Genomic DNA, 23,929 nt, shown 5'->3' on the forward strand with positions numbered 1-23,929 from the left:
TGCAAAAGCAAAAGCCAGCACAGGCGGGCATCCATTTCACAAAATAGATGCTCCCATATGCTTGCTTTTGCGAATTCTGAGCTTGAATAGCTCAAAATTTTACATAGGAAGTTTAAAAAAAAAAGTGCTAGTATTTTTTTTTTTAATGTTGCCTATCTATTTTTTAAATACAATTTTTAGCTGGTCTACCCCTTTAAGGGGCTATAGCTCGGAGTCTTTTGGTTGTAGCCGTGGATAGAAGCTCAGGGGCTGCAGCTAAAAGGCTAGCTAGCGCCGAGTCCTGACATTAGCATAGCCCGGGATCTTTTCCAGACCTAGCAACACCCCTGGCTAGAAGGTTTCAATTCATTCATAACCATTGGCACAGCTCTGGGTTTGAGGTGTGGGCCTGAGGCTCAATTTTATGGAGGCTGGTACTGGAGACTTAAGATGTTGTGCTAGTGACATACAGATGTTGGGAGAGAGTGTAGTTGAAATGCATTGAATGCAGATATAAGATGTTTGAGGAGGGTAATTGAGACTCACACTTTTGGGGTGTTGAAGGAGGGTACTGGAGACTTAAGTTGCTAATTTGCTTGAGGTAGCTGGTGTTGGAGAATGCTGGAGATTGTTGCTGGAGGGTGGCACTGTTTAAACTTGAAGGTGTAGGAGCAAGGCATTGGTGGTGTAAGGTGCTGGAGGGCAGGAGCGGGTGGCAGGCATTTAAAACTGTTGATGGAGTGCCCTTAGCGACTTTCAATGGATGGTGGGGTGCCCCTGGTGAAAATGGTTGGGCGATATTCAGGCTCTGAGTGACTTGCGGGAGTGGGTTGCTGTGCAGTGGTTCAAAGTGCATTATTGACAAGAAAATCCCTGCACATACCTTCCAAATGTGAAAGCATGCAGTGGTACAGCCTCTGATTGTCTTCTGGTTGGACCTCTGTTAGTCAGTTGCTGTTTCCAATCTGTGGCCAGACACTTGGCAGGCACTGGATGTCTGCGCTTTGGAGTTTAGGCCTCTTCGAGATGCTCTGTCCATTTACAGTTTAGCCTGAGTGATGTACAATAGTCCAGGTTGTTGTGTTGAATGTCTGCTTACATTCACAGTAATTTGGTAAAATGGGCTTATACACACTGATATTAAAGCTACATGTGGTGATCTATTCTTGTATGAAATGTATATCATGTATTACAGTTATATTGTAAACATATTTTTCTTAGTGTACTGAGAGACAATGCTATATGATGCCACTTCCTGTTTTGTCAAGGGGTGAAAGGTCATGTGCCATCACTTCCTGTGATATCACCTGGGGGTGGGGGTCACATTACATCACCTCCTGTTATGTCATCAGATGTCAAGGGTCATGTGATGTCACTTTCTCTACCCCTGGCATTTTGGTGAAATGGCGTCCCTGGTTATACACAACGATATGCTAAAAATAACTTGTTTTTCAATAAAGTCATAAATATTTCATTATTTTAACAACTGTAGGCGGGGGAAGAAACAAAATCCGAATTGACTCTTTCAACTGTAAAAAAACAAAACAGAAAATGAAATACATTAGAATAGATTTTGAAATGGAAAATAGTCACAACACCCTCATTACCTTTGAAATTTACACTTGAGTAAAATGTACCCGACCCACAAAAGAAATAATGATCCTATTGTCCCTGAGCCTTTCCTGAGTCAGCCATTTGAGATTCACAAGGTTCAGGGATATGGCAATAGCTTTCCCATCTGTTTACTTTTCTGAAGAGAGTGTTTTTTACTCATGTGAATTTTGAAGATCTAAAGGGGATCTAAGATGCTGTGGTTTATGTACACGAGTCGTGTTTAAGTGCCCCACTGGAGAACATTTTTTGCAACCTTGTATTTTTTATTAATTGACGGTCATTGTCATTGTGAAGTGTTCAGATCTCAATTATTATTTTATTTAATGTGTTAAAGTTCACAAGGAGCTTTTCACATAAGCACTCCATAACACACAGAATAAAACAGTATAAGCACAGAGTAAAATCAGATACAGCAAAGAACAGAGAGAACATATTAAAACGGCAATTTGCCTGCGACACACCCTCCACATACATCACAATACAAAACAAGCTTTAGATTACAGTTACATTTAGAGTACACACATCATAAAACGTGTTTACCAATTCCTTAACATCACCTGAATGAAAGAAAAAATAAGAACAAAAAAGAATGTATGAACCAATTTAAACTGAGCCTTCCCCTGACTGGGAGCTCAGTGTCTAATCCTCATTTGGCAAACTATCCAGGGGTGAAAAGATATCTTTTAGAAATCGTAAAGCGGCCAGTGACCATGTAAATGATTTGTCCGCGAGTATACGTTGCCATAACCACCCGGGGTGTGCCACCTTATAGTCCTTCGCAAGATGCGAGAAGTGGGACTGGCCTTGGGCACTTACGTCGGGGCAGAAACCCATCAGATGTTGTATGGTTTCTATTGAGGATTCTATTTTACAAAATTTACAACTCCTCATTTCACATTGTACTCCACCTCGGGCTCTCAAGATTTCATTAGTGGGGAAACAGAGTTAAACCGAGTCGTTAACATTGGGCCCGCCAATATTGCCCGGGCATTTCCTCAAATAATACAGTAATGTGTTATATGATTGCATCCAGCAGGATACTCTTGAAAAGATGATACTTCCTAATGCAATCAATCGTGAGGATCCAGTTGCTCTCCCAAACTCTCTTTTTCACATTGGATCCAGTCGCTAATAAATACTCCACCAAGAAACCCATTGCACTTAATATTTCTAAACACAGTGCCATTCGGCGAGAGCGCCTGGAGACTTACTTTCTAACCCATACTTTAAGAGGGCCCAACTCGACCCTCCTTCCGCCAGGTATATTTTGTGAAGGAAGTTCAGATTTTTCCATTTGACCATGGCTTCCAGAGAGACTAGGCCCAGTTCATACCCTATTACCGGAGCCGGCACACTAGTAGGTAACATTAAACATTTTCTCTAGAACGTACCTTCATGCTTAGCCCATTGGCCCGCCATGGAGAAAAGTGTCATCTCAGCCCTGTACGTCACCATAGTAATACTCCCTGACAGGGATTATCGACAAGTGCCCACATTTAAGTGCCCACATTTCTTGTTTAGGGCAACAGCCTGTGCGGCCAGGACATTTTGTTTCTTTATTACCAGACGCTGTTCTCTGTTTTCTGTCGAGAAGATTGAGAAACCCATATAAACAAAGTAGTCCACTTTATCTAGGGGTTTTTCACTAATTGCCCACTTGAAATGTCCTTCTACCTTAACAAGGCCCCTTTGCATTAGCAGGATCTTTGATTTTGGGACACTGATTGTTATATTGTCCTTTATTGAGTACACATCCAAAGCCTTCAGCTGACGCTGCAACCCAATAGGCGTGTGATCCAGTCGTCAGTGTATAGCAAGTAATTCATTCTAGTAGCGTCTAATTTGGGAGGAAACATTATTATGTGAATGAAAGCTTCAGCCAAATCAGCCAAGAAAAGTATAAATAGAATCCAGGCCAATAAGGGCCTGTTTAAGGCCTCACACAAGGCTGATCGGGGCCGATAGTCTGCCCTCGCTATCCAGCCACACACGCATGTATATGTCTGTATGCAAAGCAATCAGGATCACGAGCAACGCAGGAGGACAACCCCACTTATCCAGTTTGGGCACACAGCTTGTTCCTTGGTGCAGTGTCAAAAGCCATGGAGAAGTCTATAGAGGAGACATACAAAGGTTTATTGTTATCAATTGCCCCCTTCTTCAATAACTCCAACACAAAGCCATTCATCTCTATCCCAACTCCTTTACAAAACCCTGCCTAGAAGACATGCATCTCCAGTCTCCATCTCCAATGTTCAGATCTTAAAAGCTGCGTTCCAATAACGGCAGCTGTTACCAGTCACATATTGGCCACAATTGTAACCTGTTTTTTGTCACACCAGAAGTCTGTTTCCTGCATCGTCAAACCTGGGGGAAATGCAGAAATGTTTGCCATCTGTCGCTTGCCACTTTTTAGCATGAGCCCCACCTACCTCCCTTCATGGCACCGCCCTTCACACACAGTGAATCTCCCAGGATGCCTGAATCAATTAGCAGGCAATCATCTCCATACTGTGCACGAGGGGGCTTATTTACCCTATGCTTGATTGAACATGAAGTCAAGCACATGCTCCCTCAAAGAACCACCTCAAAGCAGCTCAAACAGATTAAGCCCAGTGGGTTGCTAGAACACCAATGCATTTAGAGAACTCCGAGGCACACATACTGTTGTATTCTCTATAAAAACTGCCTACTGTACACCACTCTTTGTGGCCCTGAGATAACTATTCACAACCCAGTCATACAACAAACCTCCACAAACCAGGCCCCATCATACATCAAACCTTCACCAACCAGACCCCGTCATACATTAAACCTCCACAAACCAGACCCCGTCATACATCAAATATCCACAAACCAGTCCTGTCATACATCAAACCTCCACAAACCAGACCCCGTTATACATCAAACCTCCACAAACCAGACCCGTCATACATCAAACCTCCACAAACCAGACCCCGTCATACATCAAACCTCCACAAACCAGACCCTGTCATACATCAAACCTTCACCAACCAGATTGCTCTCTCCATGAACCCTACAACCATACAGCAGCAAACTTTCCAGAATGCCCGCAGTGCAACACGGACATACCAGCGGCATAAAGGCAATAGACAAGTGGCAACATTTAAAATGAGAAAAGTGTAACTACAAACCAGGGAATGCAAACATCCAGGATTGGTTGGACATCACACAATGGTGAATGGTATAATGCGGAATCGCGTTTTTTCTCCAATGCCAGCGGTGAGTATATTTACATAACACCTCAGTTCTTATTACAGAAAAAATGGTGGTAAGCTACTGCTCTACTGACATTACAATTCCACCAGGCAATACCGCCAGCAGTTCTGCACTTGCACATTAGCACCTGCAGAACACATATGTGTCCGCTTTTCCAGCAGCTATATACATTTAATTCTGGTGTAAATATTGCCAGTCATAACTACCTCCAGCTGTAAAAATACCTGGTGATATTTACCATCAGTATAAATCGGCAGAATGGTTTTTAGTGATGGATAATATGTTCCCTTTCTGTCATAGCAATTCTTTTAAACACAACGGTAATTGACGCTGTGTTGGCATTCATAACACCCATTCTGTAATATGGGCCCTCAAAGTCTATTGCATAAGGAGTTTCAAACTTTGGACACAGCTTCATCCTTGGCAAGTTTTAACAGCTAGTCTTTAAACACAGTGTTGTCCAACCCTAGGCCTCCAGGGCTGGAATCCTGACTGGTTTTCAGTATATCCCTCATGAATATTCATGAGATGCATTTTGCATACATTTAGAAACATTGTATGCACATTTATCGCCTGAATATTAATGAGGGGAATCATGAAAATCCAACACGTTTCCGGCCCTCGAGGCCTGCAATTGGGCAACTCGGCAAAGAATCCCAATATGTTGGGATTACATTATTTACAGCATCAGTAAAACCATATTTGGTTAATAAACCCCCAAGTCTCTCTCCTATGTACACTTGGATAATGTAATTCTGCTATTTTCCAGGTCTGGCAAGAGGCTGCATTCATTCGTGTGTTTCTGTACAGATATTGAGTATTAGCCGAAGCACTTATTTACACATCCAACTGGATGTGTGGCAACTTTCTGAAGCTAAACCCTACCAAAAGAAAGATTTTAATGATAGCTGCGCACTATGATAGTTGGACCACATCGATTTGGCCCACCCAGTTGGGTGCTTGCCCCCAAAAACTAATTTAAAATTAAAAATCTTGGTGTCTAGTTAGACTCTGACCTATCTCTACACTCCTAAGTCACAGACGTAACATAGAAGAACTTTTAATTATAATACATTCTGGCACAAGTCTTCGCCTTCATAACATTTCCTTGCAAAACTCACACTCGTTCTTAGTACTTTTTCAAGTGGACTACACCAACAGCATTCATTTAGGGGCCGGCAACTTCATACTTAATATCTACTGCAGTGTATACAGAATACAGCAGTTTGGACTCTTCTCTGAATGAGCAATTTATAGCATCAGCTCTGCATTCTGTACTGGTTCCCAGTTGCAGCACACGTGCAATGTAAAGCCTTGTGCATACTGCACCAGGTAGGTCATGGCCACAAACCTTATGTCTTTATCATCACTGGGTGCTTTGCTTTTGGGTACTAGCAATGTCTGTCTTTGTAGGTCAGACGCCATCCTTTCGGACTCTTCTAGGATGGCTGCTTGTATCCTCTATTCTGAAACTTTGTTTCAATAGTTGGCATTCTTTTCTGAATGCTTCATCATTGTTGCAGTTCCTTCGGGCCCTAATGTACTCCCCTTTGGGGATGTTCTTGATAACTGAGTTCCTGTGGCAACTTGAATCATGGGGACCCTCGGTTGGTTTCCGGTAGGTTTCAGTAATGAGGTCGGCATTGTAGACCTGTATAGTGAAGTCCAGGAAGTCAATTCTTGTAGCACTGGCTTTACTCGTGAGTTCTATGCCAAATGTCTTAGTGTTTAGAAAGTTCACAAAAGATTCAAGTTGGTCCTGGGTTACCCGCCAGACTAGGAAAACGTCATCGATATATCAGTACCAATGTTTGATGCTGTTCTCGAATTGGTGGTTTGCTAGGGCATGGGTCCTTTCATAATAGTGTTGAAAGCAACTAGCCCCCATGGCTATTCCTTTCGTCTGGCGGTAATACTCACCATTGAATGAGAAGACTTTGGTAGCTAGTGAGAAATCTATGATGCCCCATCCACCACCCACCTCCCCCACCATGGGTCTGCCTCCATACCCAAGCTGAGCACTTGACACAGCAGAGGTTTTCTAATAGTTCCCCCCCCCACTATTTCATATGCACTTCCAAATAAACCTCACAACCAGTGACTACCATAAGGGTCCTCTGCAATGCACTTGCTGTAACACTAACACTCACATCTCCATTAGCTCTCTATGGAAAAGCTAAAAGGCACTTGCTTGCACAGTAACCCATCTTGCATGCCAGATGGCCCATTCCACCACCCACACCCGTCACCGTGCGTCTGCCCCCCACCCAAGCTGAGCTGCACTTCAATTTCAATGTTATAGATTCATTGCCCACCCGGGCCCATATCCAAGTAAACAAGCAAGATAAGAAATGACCACACCCTATATCAAAGACTGCCAACCACTACAGATCCGCCAACTGGCCATTGAGAACCCACAAACTATGTAAGGCCTTCCGTGTCAGGCCAAGCGACTCTCATGCCTTTACCCAAGGCCTCATATGTGTGAAATCACAGAACCAATACTTTATACTAACTAAATATTTGCCTCCTTTCTTTCCCTCTCATCTCTCCTCCTCCACTGTTCTAAAATGATGTATATAAACACTCCACCCCTGTAAATAATTTAAAGTGTAATAACCATGATTATAACTATGCTTTAAACTATAAACAACACTGGATGAAATAATAACCACTGACACAATGTACCACGCTATGTTGCACAAATATATCAACTCAGCCTTGATAAAGACCCTAAGAGGTCGAAACACATGTCAGCTTACCACTTAACTCACTTAAAATAAAAAGCACATAATCCACTGGAAACCAGAATGTGAATAGTATTTGTTTAAGTGCAAGGTATCCGGGCCAAACTATGCCTATCCATAACAACCCTCTGGTGACTTCTGGGGGTAACCGGCTTGGCTTGCCTGATTCCATCCCGCTTATTACACCCAGCTAGAGTAACCCCTTTTCCTAAAGAAAAAAAGATCCATTATAATCAAGGCCTTGCGCCTTTGAGATGGCCCTTCCGAAGCCCTCTGCCTGGTATGGTCCATTACACTGAGCAAAGGCTAGGTCGAGTAGGATAATGGTATCATCCTCTTCCCTCAGGAAGGGTGTGGTCAGGTTTCTATAGACCTCCACGAGCCCTAGGGAGCCTAGAGATATCTGTGAAAGGGCCACTACCTCCTTTAAGAAGGGGTTAATTATTTTTCTAAAATGCCCTGAGCAACATCGGTCTCCTGCCGTACAGTGTACATTTGACTGCCCGAGTTGTGTACTACCATTGAATATCCCCTTTGTAATCTGGGTCTATTATGCCTGCACCCACATCAATTGAATACCGCCAAGCTAACACAGATGTAGCTACCAATCAGAGGTAGCTTCCATGGGGGGTGGAGGCACTAATTCTAATAGGGATCAGTCGTCTTCCTTGGCGCTGTATCTCAACCTCTTCAGTGCTGAAGAAATCGAGCCCTATAGATTGGGGTGTGGCTCTTCTTGGGAGTTTGGCGTTGGGGTTCAGGCGCTGAACCAAAATGGGTCTCAATCCTTTATCGGACTGGTTGAATCCCACTACTGACACCACTTTTGGTAAGTCAGACAAAGGAGATGGACACAAATAAATGTTTTAAAGGTTCTATGTGAAAATGTCCCCAAGAAAATGTAGTCATGTGAAAAGAGAGTCAATAAAAACGTGCTATTCAAAAATGTAGTCAAGCAATGCAAAGTGTGAAAATGTTGCCAGTGATGAAGTTGCCAAAAAAGGATATTTTTAAATGCACAAAAGCACAAGGCAGAAACCTAACAATGACCCCAACATCTAATGAAACCTCCATAATCACCCTAACTCCATTACTAATCCTTACCCCATCTCTAATGACAACCCTCATTCTACCCTGAGCCCTTATTGAACACTAAACCTTCAGCACGCAAAAGCATTCTGTTTGCATCTGACTCAATACAAAACACCAATCAAATATAACATGAACAGTGAACCTAACTCCAACCCCATCACCAGCTCGCCACAAATTACATGGCCCTTGCCCTAACTCAAAACCTTGCTCTAATCCTAAACAGTTCCCTAACCTAACCACAACTCTAACATTTACCCTAATGTATGTATGCATGTACGTATGCATGTATATGTACTTGTAAAGCGCAACTAGAGGCAGGCAATTGGGGAACCGTCAAAGAGAGTATAGTCACCAAAAAACAAATGCTAAAAGAGATACGTTTTTAGAGCTTCGCTGAAACAAACGTGATCAGCTAATTTCACGAAGATAAACAGGGAGAGAATTCCACAGAGTAGGGGAGAGGACAGAAAAGAAGCTTCGACCAACCTGGGCCCTGTGAAATCTAGGAACCTCCAAAACAACATGTGAGGAAGACTTGAGGGTTCTACGGGGCTTGTAAAGAGTCAGCTTGGATTGAAGATAGTTGGCACCAGATTTCTCAATTGCACGATGTGTAACGCACAATATCTCGAAATTAATCCCATTTTTGACTGGCAACCAATGGAGCTAATAGATAGGTAGAAGGAGACAATCTTGTGGCTCCCAGAGCTATTCGGACTGTGGAGTTTTGTAGAATCTGTAACCAATTAATCAAGAAAGATGGTTGACCAAGATAGAGCCCCTTACATTAATCCACTGATCCCATAACGGAGGAAGTTACTACTTTGTTACGAAACTCAGCTGGGAGCAAGGGCAGAGTCTTCTTCAAAATGTTCAGTTTAGCAAAGCCAGCATGACATACAGAAGAGATCTGGGCTTCTCTGGATCCTCACGGTAAGAGTTAAACACCTAGAGTTTTGACCGACTCACTAGGATTGGCACAAGGCCCCATGGAATCTGGCCAATGATCAGCATTCCATGCAGTGCTAGAGGTTCTAGACCCAACCACGAGGATCTCCGTCTTGACCCCATTCAGCTTCAACCAGTTCCGAACCATCCAATCAACACCAGCCCCCATGTGGGTCACCAGCACTGCTCACCCAGCTGCCAGATGCCGACAGTCCCTGCGTGGGCAATGCAGGTTAGCAGGATTTCAGTCAGTCCCCTTACATGTGCCCATTGTCTCATCTACCTTTCATGAGCAGCTGCATCATCCACTCACCAACTCACTTTCCTAGGCTGCGAGCCGTCTCTTAATAACCTATTGTTGCCGGCTTCCTCTTTTTTCTGCCCTATCCAGGCTAGAGGCTTGGTCCCAGGCTCAGGTCTCAGTAGGGGGCCCAAGTGATCGGCTCTGCACCGCTCCCCATTGCTGGTCGTCCTCCCAAGCACAGTCTCTCCTCTTTCCCTCGGTGGCTACTCAGGGCTGCACCTCCAGCCTTCCCCAGCACCCAGGCACAAGCACCAGGGTTACAGTCAGCCAGCTCTATCCACTCCATTCACCGCCAGTCCGGTGATGTAGCCAGGCAGCCTCAGAGCCTGTACCTACAGTCCTGCATTTTGTACATGGCACAACCTCCCCTCTCTTCAGGGGTCGAACAGGTGCCACTTCAGTCTCGTGGCGACCGCGGGATCAGATCCTCCAAGGGTCCTCCACTGACGCCCACCACCTAAGCGGGACTAGTAGGTGGGCCTCTCCCACCTAGTGTCGCTTCAGCGCTCTGCCTCCAGGCCCAGCGCACATACCACAGCTCTCTGTGTATTCTCATCCAGGGCGCCAACACTCTCCGGACTTCCACCACAGTGTTTAGGGATCCTCCACACACTATGCCTATAACCCAACGGGGTGTCAGGCTCTCCTAGCAGGACATATTACAAGGATTGGGGGCGGTCAGTTCAGAGGCTCAGAAGTAGGCAGCCATCTTGTGGCAGCTCCGCCGTGCCCCCCCTTCACTGCTACTGCTTCTACTACAACTACTAGAACTGCTACTGCTGCTATTACTGTGTGTGTGTCATTGTCCTTTGGTCCTTTTTATTCTTGTGCCAGTCTCCTTAGTGGAACAACAACTAGAATGTTGATAGTAGTTCTGTGCATCCTCGTGTGGCCTCCTCATCCCAGTACTTCTTGCATTTATTACTGGTGTCGCTTTATCTAAGCATGGTGGTTGACGTGGTATGTAAGTGTCCAAAGTAGGGGAAGTAGAGAAACCCTTTGAACTGAGGAATCATTCAATAATAAAACCACTATCTGAATGGGTGTATATACACTAAGAGGTCATGATCGATGAGAAATCACTATAATTGTATGATTCTTAGTGGGGTTTTTCGTATGCTCTTAAAAGAGGTAGTACATCAAATAATTAAAATTTGTCAGCTATGGTTTATATGTATGCATTTTATATGGGATTATAACCAAGAAGATATTTGATGATAAGTATTTTTAGACAAATGATGTCTATGCGTTGATCCATAATTTTATGTAATCTATTTTAGTTTTTAAGTTAAGGTCTGATAGCCCAAATGCATGTTATTAATGCACAAAAACAGGAGTTATTAATAGTAGGATACTTTGAATGCATTTTGGATATACAGTAGTTACCTGTAGGCAACTATGGGCTTAGTAAATGTACTTTGAACAGATCCTTGACCAACAAGAATCACCAGAAACCCCACCCACAGGGTTCATCCTGGAATGTGCCAGGTTAGCAATGACAGAGAACTTTTTCCCATTCAAAAACTAAATGTATAAACAACAGAAGGGAGTGAACATAAGAGCCACTTTCGATCCAGACATAACCAATCTGTACATGGCAAATGTTGAAGAGACATTCATAGCTGGAGCCACATGGAAAAGATATATTGGCAATGTCTTTTTGGTATGGATAGGAACTGTGTGATCTCTTATGCACTTCCCCAAATGGTTAAATGGATGTGACCCTAACATTAAATTTACCATAGAGTGGAGCTTTGACTCTGTCGATTTTCTGGATCTCAAAATCTTTAAAGATGTAGATTGACTACACACAACTCTGTGTAGGAAACCCACCGACCGCAATAGTCTCCTTCATTTTACGAGTTTCCACCCGACCAGTTTGAAATGTAATCTTCCATATGGGCAGTAACTTCGCATTCGTCGAATCTACTCCAATAAATTGGACTTTGAAGGACACACAGACCAATGCAAGACCCGACTAACAGATAGAGGGTATCTGAAATAAATGTTTAAGAACAACTACAAAAGGGCTGCTAACACCAACTTGGACATGTGCCTCACTACAAAAATGAAAACAGAGACACACAGATTAATCTGTGTCACAATTTACAGCCCGATAAGTAATGCCATAAAGAAGATTGTCAAAAACTGGCATCTGGTCAAACAGCAAGGTTCTCTGGCTCAGAAACCGATACACACACAGAGCTGCCCAGCGAACAGATGGTCTTTAACCAGTGGGGGTTATCACTAATAACAGGTCATTACAAATGTGGCAAAAGTGTACCTGTACATACATTGAGAATAAACATAGGTTTGAACATGGCAATATCAAGTGGGAGCTCAGGCACCACACAAACTGTCAGACCAAAAATGCCATTTACATCATCAGATGTGCTTGTAATTTGCTATATGTTGGAAAGACTACTCGCCCTGTAAAACAGCGCATATCGGAACACAGGTCTTGTATCAGAAATAAGGCAAATGATAAACCCTTAGTCGAACACTATATTGAGATCGGCCACACTGATGAAGATCTTCAGTGGTTCATTTTACAAACACTCAAACACACCCACAGGGTGTTAACTTGGCAGCTCAGCTGCATAAAATCGAACAAAAATGGATTTACCATTTAAATACGGTTAATGGGGGACTGAACATTGCCGTGGAATGGAACAACTTGATTTTCACATGATCCACCATTAATTCAGACATCCGCTTCAATGCGACCATATAGACTGCAGGAAAGTAGAGGTCCACCAGCATAGCCTTTATACCATCAGGCACTGGTACAAAGGGCAAGATGCTCAGACATATGAACAGAGGCCCCCTTGCGGATTAAGAAATGTGCACCAACAGGCACAGCCAGATGCATAGATGAGCTAGTCAGTCCATACATAGGAACTTACCAGTTAGATTCACATGAGGAACTCGCTATCTCATTCTGAGCTCAATCAAGTGGAATAAGTACCGAAGGGAGCAGTTGATCAATCAGACTACCCGAGTGGATTCCATGACCGAGGCATCTAAGCGAGTATGCCTTTATTAGAAGTTCCACCTTCATTAACAGGATGCTAGCATCTGTGGGCAAGATACTGCATGGATTATAAATCTAGAACCAGGACATCCTGCACCGTGCAGGAATCTAGCCTTGTTTCCATGTCTACACATAGAAGAAATTATCCCCCTGCCGGGATTTATGTACAGTACAGAGCAGATTAGTTTACATGGTGGTATTGAGCTCTGTGCGTGCACTTGGGATTTTGCCAGCGTGCTTTGACATGAACAGCAGGTTGGCGGTTTCTGTGGGTTTACACCACATAGAGCACGCATCAAGCACCAGGTTAGTATAACGAATGCAAGTACCATTCCTATTTTTATATCCATGTACGGATGGGACCAGCCCCCGGTTGAGATGCAGTACTTAGCCCAGACATCAGAGACGCTTTCTTGAGACTCCCACAGTGAGAGAGATGGAAAAAGCCCACAGACAGTCCTGGCACATAGGTGAGTACAAGCAGGAGGGTCCAGCCGTGCCACAGTTTGACAGAGTTTGGCAGACTGTCCCGCACACAGACGTTCAGGGACTCTGTGTAGAATAATAATAAGAATATAACCTTAAGGACAGGGATTCCATAGAGCCACATGTTAGTGGGTGCCAGAGCAACACAATCTCTGTAAACAACAGGGCAAGGATGATTAGTCCAACATAGCGTGTGCACAAGAAGGTTTTCCAGTAGTAGCACTGAGTCCCTCATTTGTTTTCACATTAGGAACCAAGTCGCCTAATAAACAACAGCGGCAGGATTGCACTTAGCCACCAGTGATCCAGCACATACAATCCAGAAAAAGAGAGACAGTCACAACAGGGGGTAAGCTAAAAGACTTTTCCATAGGGTTTTTTCTGGTTTGGAATACATGAATCGCTCAATAATAATGGGTCCCTATTCTTTCAGGTCCTCCGGAGAACCCCGCAGGCACCTAATTTCACGTACTGCTACCAGTTTGCAGATGTAGACGACAGGGATGATTCTTCCACATAAAGTAAGTCCAGCTAAATAGGAGCAAGCGGGAGGAGAATGTGGAAGGTTCCACACACAGAAAACAAGGGATAGAATATTCTCTGTTGACTGTTCTACACCCTGTTGCCCATATATGGTTCCACTCTCAAGTGATACAGATGCCTGAAGAGGGATAAGAATCCCATAAGAAAGCTGAGCCTACAGCCAGATTCACCCCTGGAGGCAGGTCTGGGCTTTGATGACATTCATGTGAGACAAGCATGATTTGATTTACTCAAACCAAGAATTGACAAGTGGGGACAGAATGTTTTTGGTAATACGAGTGTTCATTCATTTGTAGAGAAGTCACCAACACAAAAGGGTGTGAAAAGTGGGGCACAGCTAGGCACCCACCTTAGTCCTGAAGAAGGCTGGAGCCACTTGAGGGTCATATCGAAATGACCTGCAATGTCCAACCGAAACACGTGTAGACGACTTTATTGTTGTTTAGCAAGGGACACACCATAACACAAGTCGGGTGTATAGGAATTTGCCAGTAATGTTGTTTCATGTTTAGCCTTCATTGAAAAGTAGGCAGTTAAAGAATGTTTACATCGATGCTGCAGTATGAACATGAATAGATTGAATGGAGTTGGGGTAACCATCTGTTGAATCTGCCTTGTGTTGGTTACCAATTATCATTGATGAATTTTATATGAAAATAAATTTCGACTTTTGTAATATACAAGGTTGTTATACTGTGCAACCAGTCCTGTCCACCACTTATGGTCTTGATTAATTGTTTCTATAGGGATTACCTGGAGGATCAAGACCGTACCAGCAACCCTTAGTGCATTTCATTGTCTACGGGTTAATCCATGATTTTATGTTATTAATACACAAAAACAGGAGTTATTAATATTAGGATACCTTTAATGCATTTTGGATATACACTAGTTACCTGTAGGCAACTATGGGCTTGGTAAATGCACGTTAAATGTTTCTACTATTCCCTGTTGATGCCCATACAGCTTAAATTTCTCAGGGACGAAAATGATGATTTAGTAGACCTTTTATAAAATTGTTTTTATGGAATTAAAATATTATGTTTTTAGTATATGATTAAACAATTAAAATGTGTTTATATATTTATGTGTAAAAAGGGGAGATAGGGCAAATGATATGAAATAGACATGAATGCTCATGATCCTCTTGCCATGATCGGAAATGTGATATGGCACAAGTAAATGCTTAGTAAAGGGGGTTTATTAATTGACTGCTATAAGGATTATTATTATACAAATTGGACGATGTTTAGTTACCAGTGACATTATGTTTTTAATGTTACATATCAATGCGTGGTGTCTATGTATTGTTTTTAAGTCTTGTATGTTTTCTGTGTACTTTTATGGATCCTGCCGAAATATAGATCTGAATGAATTGGGTTAGTGAAGGCTCTCCGACTCTTGGGAAATCTATGCTCCAACCTATCCCCTCACCTAAGTATACCATCAGTTTTATGTTCCTGTCTTCCACTTTATCGTTCATGTTTATGTTTACAGTTCCTGATTCCACTACGTCCATCATAGGCCACATTACAGGCTAGAAATCCATCAATCAGCTTGGTTTTAGGCCTTTGACATTTTCCCTTTCTTTTTTCGCCTTATCAAAGTCCTCTTTTCACTCTTTTTGCCGTGCTATTTTGCTTTGCCTCGCAGTGCTGCCACCATGTTTGAATGCAACTTCCATACACATACAAAATGCAAAGATTGCAATCCGTGGACGTCATCAACTATATCCTACTTGTCATCGAAATGTGTAATCTTGACTGATAAGCGATGTGCTGTTTACCACAACATGATATCCTGAGCAGTGTAAAGCCACATTCCACGCATTGATATTTTTTCCCCCATTGTCAATATGCCAAACAGAAAACAAGTAATACAATTAATTGAGGACAAACAATACTCTCAAACTGCACCAACTATATCGTAACATATTTGCTTGATTTAGCTGCTTAAACACAGGAGACGGTTGTCATTGCCCCCAAGCTAACCCTGTCAGTAAAGTTTCTAAAACAAGTGCTCCTTTGAACCACAGCGCTTAAGTCAATCCTGAGCCGATTTAATTACTTCATTACCCGTGTTTGATGTAGTTTGTCCTGAATATTCACAAAATGACAATTAAAGGAAGTGTTTAGATTTGAATATTGTTTCTTTTCTATATATACAATAATATACAACAGTGAACACATGTTTCAACCCAACAGGTCTTTTTCAAGGCTGTATATCAAAGTAGTAACGTAATACACAGTCCAATGAATGTTAAGGACAAGACAAGAAACTAGCAGTTGAGGGAAGGGATAACAGAAACACATAGATAAAAGATTTTTTTTAATTAAAACAAGTTAAAGAACTATGTTCAATACGCTTATTTCAAAAATTATTCAAAGTACTTGAATGCCTTTAAATAGATTAACCATCTCTTCTTGTTACATAAATCTCGTGGATAGCTTCAACCTTTCTGATATTCACAATATCACAATCCAATAGTAAATTAACATGCAATTCGGTTCAAAAAGACTACGGTTATCCAATTCAGTCATACGTAAACACAATCTTAACCGTACAGAATTCAATCTGAGGATTGTATCATTTAGAATGTCAATGCATAAGGCTGTAATGTCAGTGCTGAAAAAGTGTAATGAGGTAGTTTACTTCATGAGGTTGTATCCAATTTGTAACAAAAGTATAATCCAAACCAAAAAACCTGATATAGTATAAGTCCCAATATATTTACTTGGCGGATGTTCTAGATACCTGGATAACTTCACATACTGGCGTAACTGCCAGGTACCACAATATAGAATCAATAACACCGACCCTCAATAATCTTTATGATGTCGTTGCACATCACCACATATTAGATCAAGTAAACTATCACCAATCTGACTGAGTACATTATTTAAAAAATTGTTAACATTCACAGACTGATATTCTCATTTCAAGTTCCCATTCCTGTTATACTAGAATGGTTTACCATCCAGAAACTACATTTCCCATGAAACCGCAACATAACTGCCATGACCGCATTACGTTCATTAAAACCAGTAATATTAGCTAGCAACATTTGATTACAATCTCCGAGCAATGCTCACACTCTCATGAAGATAGTTAGCAGCGTTCTACTCACACTGCTGCATGCACTAATCGAAAAACCTAAGTCTCCTTTAACTATTCACTATTAATTAGGTTGACATAATCTTAAAAACGTACTCAGCGATATCCCCATTTTTTGACAGCAAACTAGTCTGCGCAAGTACTTACCCCGTATGTGCACTCAACAAGATTCATATTCTCCACAGACAGAGCGATTCAGAGGGAATCTCGCTAATTCATGACTCAATGAAGATTCCACACTCTACAGATAATAACAGTCAGAAATTTTAAATGCACGTTCAATGAAAGAGTTAGAATAAGGTAAATCCTTTTATCGTATCCAGCTTGGCCATACTTAACAAATGCTAAATACAGATTCATATTTCTTTAAAGTATGTCATTTACAGGTTACTTGCCTAATTATGTATCCCTGCTGCGCAGATGCATAAGGCATTGAGACTACCACTTACTACTACTACATCATGAGAAATGATTAGGTGAAGTATTTAAACGCCTGCCATTTTGTGTATAAAGAAAACCATTAAAGTACTATAAGGGAGTGGTGCCTGACATTTTTCTTTCATATTTGTTTGTAGATTGAATTGGTTTAAAATTGAAGAAGAGTTGATTTCGAGCTCCTGATGAAGAGATTGATATTTCGAAATGCGTAGAGCTCAATTTTTATATATTGTTATTTGTAATTTATTGCATTATGTTTTTTTCATTATGATGTTTAAAGAATGATATAATACACTGATGATTGTAAAACTTGATTACCTGATCTATTTCCCTAGTAAATTAAATACTGACTGTACTAAGTATCTTCACAAAATGTTGTTTAAGAACTATGTATCTTAGAATTCTACAAAAGTATTACTAACTCTCTTGGCTGAAGTCTTCTTCAGTATAATAGGTATGCATGGGAAGAAAGTGTCCACAAGAGTTGGACACTTATATTTGTCACCAGCACAGTAAGCCCATACCTCAGTGTGCCTGTTAGCGCTCAAAGACATATCCTGTAGGTGTGCATGTGTGTGGTGCAGTGGGATGAATATGTGTGGTGCTGAGGGAGTATGAGCTGAAGGAGGTATGTGTGTAGTACACTGCAGGAACGGTGTGTGTGTGTGCGTATGTTTGTGTGTGTGTGTGTGTGTATGTGTGTGTGTGTGTGTCGGTAACCATGCTAGTATTACCGGCGGGTTGCCACTGGACACGTAAATATTTACCGGCCCCTGACTTGCCTGTAACACTGGGGTATTAAAACCCCAGTAGTCAGGAAAGTCAGGCGCCGGTAAATAGTAATTCCCCATTCCCACAGAGTCTGCCTACCATGGCTGCTGTGTCCCGCAGGGTCAGAACTGTCGGGCACGGTAGCTTCAGCAGGCAGACCTGTAGTATGCCGGTCCGGAAACAACCGTTGTTCCCAGACCGGCATGCTTGTAATGAGGGCCCAGAACTTCAAGTGACAGGACAAGCATAGACTAAAGCTAATGGTCCATGTAGCGGGGGAGCAGGGTAAATACAAGAAATGTATTAAAATAACATTGTTTTCAAATGTTTTCTGAACACTAGGTAGCGAGCTTCCAGATGCAACTCGGTGGGTACAGAGTTCCATGCCTAAGCAGCTAGGATGGATGACAAAGGAGCATTGAATGGAATGCCAGTCCTGGGTTGGAGGTGTGTGCATGCAGGTTAGTGCTGAGGCCATGTTGAAGCAGTGCTGTGTGCAATCAATGCTGGGGCAGTATGTGTGTGCAGTGCTGGGGCAGTGTGTGCACAGTGATGGGGTTAGTGTGTCTTTGTACACTACAATGAAGTGCCGGGGAAAATGTGTGCGGTGGTGAGGTTGATCTGTGCGTCCAGTACAATAGTTGGCAGCATATGAGCATGTGTGCAGTGGTATAACTTGTATGTGAGTGCTGGAGGCAGTGTGTGCAGAGCAGTTTTGGGGCTGTGAGTCTGCATGCAGTTTGGGGATGGTGTGAGTGCAGGGCAGGAGGAAGCATGTGAAGAGCAAGGTTGGGGCTGTGTGCATTCCTGCATTGTGTGGATAATGCAAGTGTAGAGCAGTGTTGGGGCTGTGTGCATGTGTGCAGTGCAGTGGATGGTGTGAGTGTAGAGCAGTGTGGGTGTGCAGTGCAGTGGGGTGGTGTGTATGCACAGTGCAAAGTGGTGCTGATGTGCCATGGAGTAGGGTATATGTGCAGTGCAGGGTGATGTGGGTGTGCAGTGCTGTCGGTTGATGTGTACACAATGCTGGGGAGGTCTGTGAGTGTAAATTGCTAGGGGCTTGTGTTAGCTAGTGTTGGTTTTTGTGAATGTACAGTGATATGATCTACACGTTCAGTTCTGGCATGTTTATTGACAAAACACACTTTCGCAAAGGTTGTATATGCTTCATGCTTTATAATTAAAGGAGGTTCTTAATGGTGAACACATCTCAGAACACATTTCCTTTCAATTTACCTAATACATTTTTCAACCAAAATAAAAAATAAAAGTATGTATATTCAAAAAATGACATTGTTTTTATCACTTTTCCTGGCACCATCATGCAGCTTCTTAGCAATCTTGCAATCAGCAAATGTTTCTAAGACCCACTCATTGGCACTCATTTCATCACTTTCAGTAGGATGAAAGTCTGAGTTAGCTCTGATGAGATGGGATGCAACTGAGCTTTTTTCCCCACCATGTCAATGTAGTTAATCTCCAGCAGAATTGTACAAGCACACATTTACTGAGTGTATGTACATGTGCTTATAAGTAAAGTAGCAAACGCTGGGTTCTGTAGAATGTGGGTCAGTCTGGCATGTCAGTGGCTCTGGGGCAGGGCCAGCTGAAGATGTGTCAAGGCTGGTGGGGATTTTCATCATGATGTTTGGGAGCCCCTTTTTGCCTTACAACTGGTAAAAACAGTCAGAGGTGCAAGTGGGGTGTTTAAATTATAATATAAGAAAGTTAAAAGAATGCAGCAATCTGGTTAATAACTGTATATTATCACAGGAAAGGCGGCCAGCAGGGGTGCTGAAAAGCTAAATGCCCCCTGAAAAGCTATTAATTGCTCTTTGGCAGCAGGGTGCTAATGATGGGGAAATCTGAATAAAGAGGCAACGAGGTGCTAAGAACATTGCCAGAGAAACTGCCCGAAGGAGGTGACGGTCGGCAATGTGCGTGCTGCACACATTTAATGTCCCACATTAAAGGGGTTTGTTTCACAAGGGTTCCAACCCAGGGCATCTGCTCCCAGCCCCCAAAGCTCCATCACACATTTCAACTGAAATAATGTAAAGGGTCTGACGCCATCCCGGCTCTGGGGTGAGTGGTGAAGTCAGCAGACAGCAGCACTCCTCCAGGGGCAGGCAAGTAGGTCCAGTAGAAAATGGGACCAAGAAGTAGCGTTTACAGGGTTGGGGCTGAAAAGCTCCTTCAGTTGAAGGGCAGGTCCAGGTTGGGAAACTGCAGCTCAGCCAAGTCCCCTTTTGATCAGGTGGTGAATGACGTTTTACCCAAGCATCTGTCTTTTATCTGTTCTTTCATTCTGCGCATGGGTCACAGCTCTGTTGTGTTTTGCAGAGGGAATTATGCCCATTTAGCCCAGCCCTCCCAACCAAAATGCTGAGGGAAAGTCACCCCTCTTCCTAAAAATGTGTCTTCCAGTACCAATTGTCACATCTTCTCTCTGTGGCAAACTGAAATATCAGTTTTGCAACTGATTTCTGAACTGATAATAAAGCACCCTCTTCAACCCATCACATAGTAAAAATAACCTGTATGGATTTAACAGGAGATCGATTCTCACCTTGCTAAATCTAAATAAAGCAATTTAATGGTACAAGGGGGCCGGCCAATCTGAAATCATTTGGCAAACCAAAGATGCCCCGCCTGTGCCTTTGTCACAGATCAGTGGATGTGCTAGGGGTGAGGAGGGGTCAAATGACTTTTATTTGCTTCTAATACAATACAAAATGACAGCCATTCTATTAGAATATTGATATGTTTTAACTCTGACTCATACAAAGAAAATATTACTTAGTGACTTTGCGGCTTAACATTAAAATCTTTTCACTATCTCTGAAAAGATGCTCTGGAGAATGCCTTTGATTTTTCGGATTTGCCCTCCAGCCTCTGGCAGGAAGGTGGGAGAGGGGGCGACAGCATCCAGCAATGCGCCCAAACACCCCCTGCTCCACAGAACAGGGCCCTTACTGGGCAATTCAAAGGAAGGACAGCACAGTCTGTTTTCATTCCTAGCACCTGGGAAAAGAAAGAAGGCCATGCTTCCCAATTGGAAAAATAAACAGCCTTTCTTTTCACTCGCTCCAGATTCTATGGGGGATAAATAATATTGTATCCCTCCCGTTTGAAATTGTGGGGGGAGTGTGGGATTTATCACCCCTGCCCCCCCTTCTCTACGCACATGGCATCAAGAGCGAGTGTCCTTGCAATTGATGTTTCATGCTATTGGATTCAAGACTGGATCCCTCCCCCATGATTGCATGAAATCATGCATTAACCTCCAGAAAAAGGAACAGTACTGCATTCAGTTTAACACAATAGTGTGCACTGCAGGGATCGCAGCATGCACGCTGAACCCCAGACTACAGGGTGCCGTGCATAAAGTGCCTTTAATGTGACTTTTCCTGATGGTGGGCTTAGCTGCTGTTACTCATGATTGCTGTGAGGGGAATCTATTATGATAACAACAGGAGGTCCCGGGTGGGGAGGACGGAGCCCACAGCTGCTGCGGCTGCCCACTTCCCAGGCAATTGTTCTTGCCTCTGGTCCTCCAACACTGGACTGATGCATGCTTGAGAGCATATGAACCTATTATCATCCCATGTGAACAGAGCATGTCTGTACATTCACAAGCAACTCCAGCTAATGACAGACACCTAGCAGTGAAACAGTAGTCAGCGCCTCTCTCCGCTGTATAGGCTGCATCTCTGCAAGGTTTTGGGGCTGCAAGGGAGGTGATGTACCATTTTTGGCAACAATAAAAGAGCAATATTTCCTTACGTCCCTCTCAATTTTGTTATTATAAAATTGTGATACAGTTATCATATTTGAAACTTCACACACATATTCAGATAAAACATACATATCATGACATAAACTTGCTTCCATGTGATAATGTTGGCTGGGAAAAGTCGCCAGTTAGGCAGCTTTTTTTTCCTGGCCTTTAAAATACTTTCCCCAAATATTCTAGGAGGGGTATAATTTTGTATCATAAACTCCAATCCTAGAATATTTGGGGAAAGTTTTTGATTTTACTGAGGGTGCATTTTGAGGGAAATGTCGCCCCCTGGCGGCTATTTCCCTGGCGATTTATCACTGGACCCCAACATATTCATACCTACATACATTTAATGACCAATTAATTCATCAGTGGCTCCCTTTCAGCACCTGTGTTACACTGCTAGGGCTCCCCTTGGAACTTCCTGGCTTGTAGTGTTGGTCCCATATGTATTTGGCTACATTCCCCCTAAACATCTCCTGTATAATAAGTGCTTGGAGCCTTTTGAGTGGATCTAAAGAAAATACATGGATTTGTAATTCAGACTTGAAGTGAACTTGTCTAAATTGAAATATAAGGTAGAAGGGTGGTGAAAAAGCATGGTTGTTGCTCTTTGTGAGGCAGAAATGCAGTGGCTGAGCAATATTAATTGTGTGCTCCATTTTAAGTTGATTTCTTTAGCTATAATACTGGGGGTTGTGTTTTTTTCATTCATTTTCTGCAGTTATTAATTGTACAATTCTCGTTTTGTGCAAAGCTGGCAACCCCTCAGCCGCCTGAATCTAGGTTTTCTGTTAAGCCGTCCATTTCACATCAGCTGGGACTGAAGCTATCAGATAATTATATCACATTTAGGAAATTGCAGCCAAATTTCACTCGAGCAGACAGATGGTCCAAAGCAGTGACTGAAATGCTGCCGCATAGGAATAATATCCTGGCCCAGCGTCTTGCACTGCTTCTGCACGTGCAGGCCTGTCTTTGTTGCAACTTCAGCCTTGCTAATTGGTAACCAGGGCGTTCACATTTCATGAAACGAGGGGCCGAATTCCACGGCAAGACCAGGAGGCAAGCATTATGCTTTTTTTTATTACTGAAACATGCAGCAGCAAATCAAATTCACAATATTAAATCCTTTCCCCAGTGAAAGCAAGGTTTCCTTGTAGCTACACTTAAATTTGAAACATGGTGATACTGCAAATTCCCTGTGCTATAGTCCAATCCAGAGGCTCTGGGCTATTTGACCCCACTTGCTTCTTAAGTCACCTGCTCTTTCTTTGCTGCACTCCTGCAAGCCAAAAACATTTTGTTTTTGCTCTTTCTGTCAGACTGCTGTATAGTATATGATTCAACTTGACTTCTCTGTCATGCGTCAGGTAACTCCTAGGCTGGAAGGCATTTTGATTGGACATTTAGTCCCGGTGCCAAGGCTCTCTGTGTGCAAGAGGCTGTGCTATATGGCACGTTAAAAGGAGCTTGGCTTCAGCTCTCTTCCCACCCCCCTGCTCAGAGAACTGTTATGCTGTGGACAGGGTAGCGATCAAGCAGAGCTCTCATGCTCCTGTCCCTCTCACTATCTTTGATGGGCCAATACGCAGGTGTAAAATAGAGAAATTAGAAAGATCGAGACTGGCTGAAATAAAGCGTTAGGCAGCAAAATGGTTCCTTGTGTTATTCACGTGTGTTGTATTTTCCTTCAACAACAATGAAAAAGGGGCCCCTCCTCAGGTAATCAACCACACCAGACAAATGATGGCAATTTCCCCACAAACCTTGAGTCAATATTTGAATTGCACGGGGCCAAAACGCAAGAAGGTCCAGGGACTGGTTTCCGAAAA

At 42.8% G+C, this 23,929-nt stretch overlaps 1 protein-coding gene across 4 annotated transcripts in view; it reads left to right on the top strand.

The window, feature by feature from the left end:
* PRKAG2 (protein kinase AMP-activated non-catalytic subunit gamma 2) overlaps nt 1-23,929 on the top strand; it is a 2,090,293-nt gene that overhangs the window by 1,181,572 nt on the left and 884,792 nt on the right. The window lies entirely within an intron of this gene.

Source organism: Ambystoma mexicanum, chromosome 2q (genome assembly GCF_040938575.1).
Source record: "Ambystoma mexicanum isolate Mex_15411 chromosome 2q, UKY_AmexF1_1, whole genome shotgun sequence".
NCBI lineage: Eukaryota > Metazoa > Chordata > Amphibia > Caudata > Ambystomatidae > Ambystoma > Ambystoma mexicanum.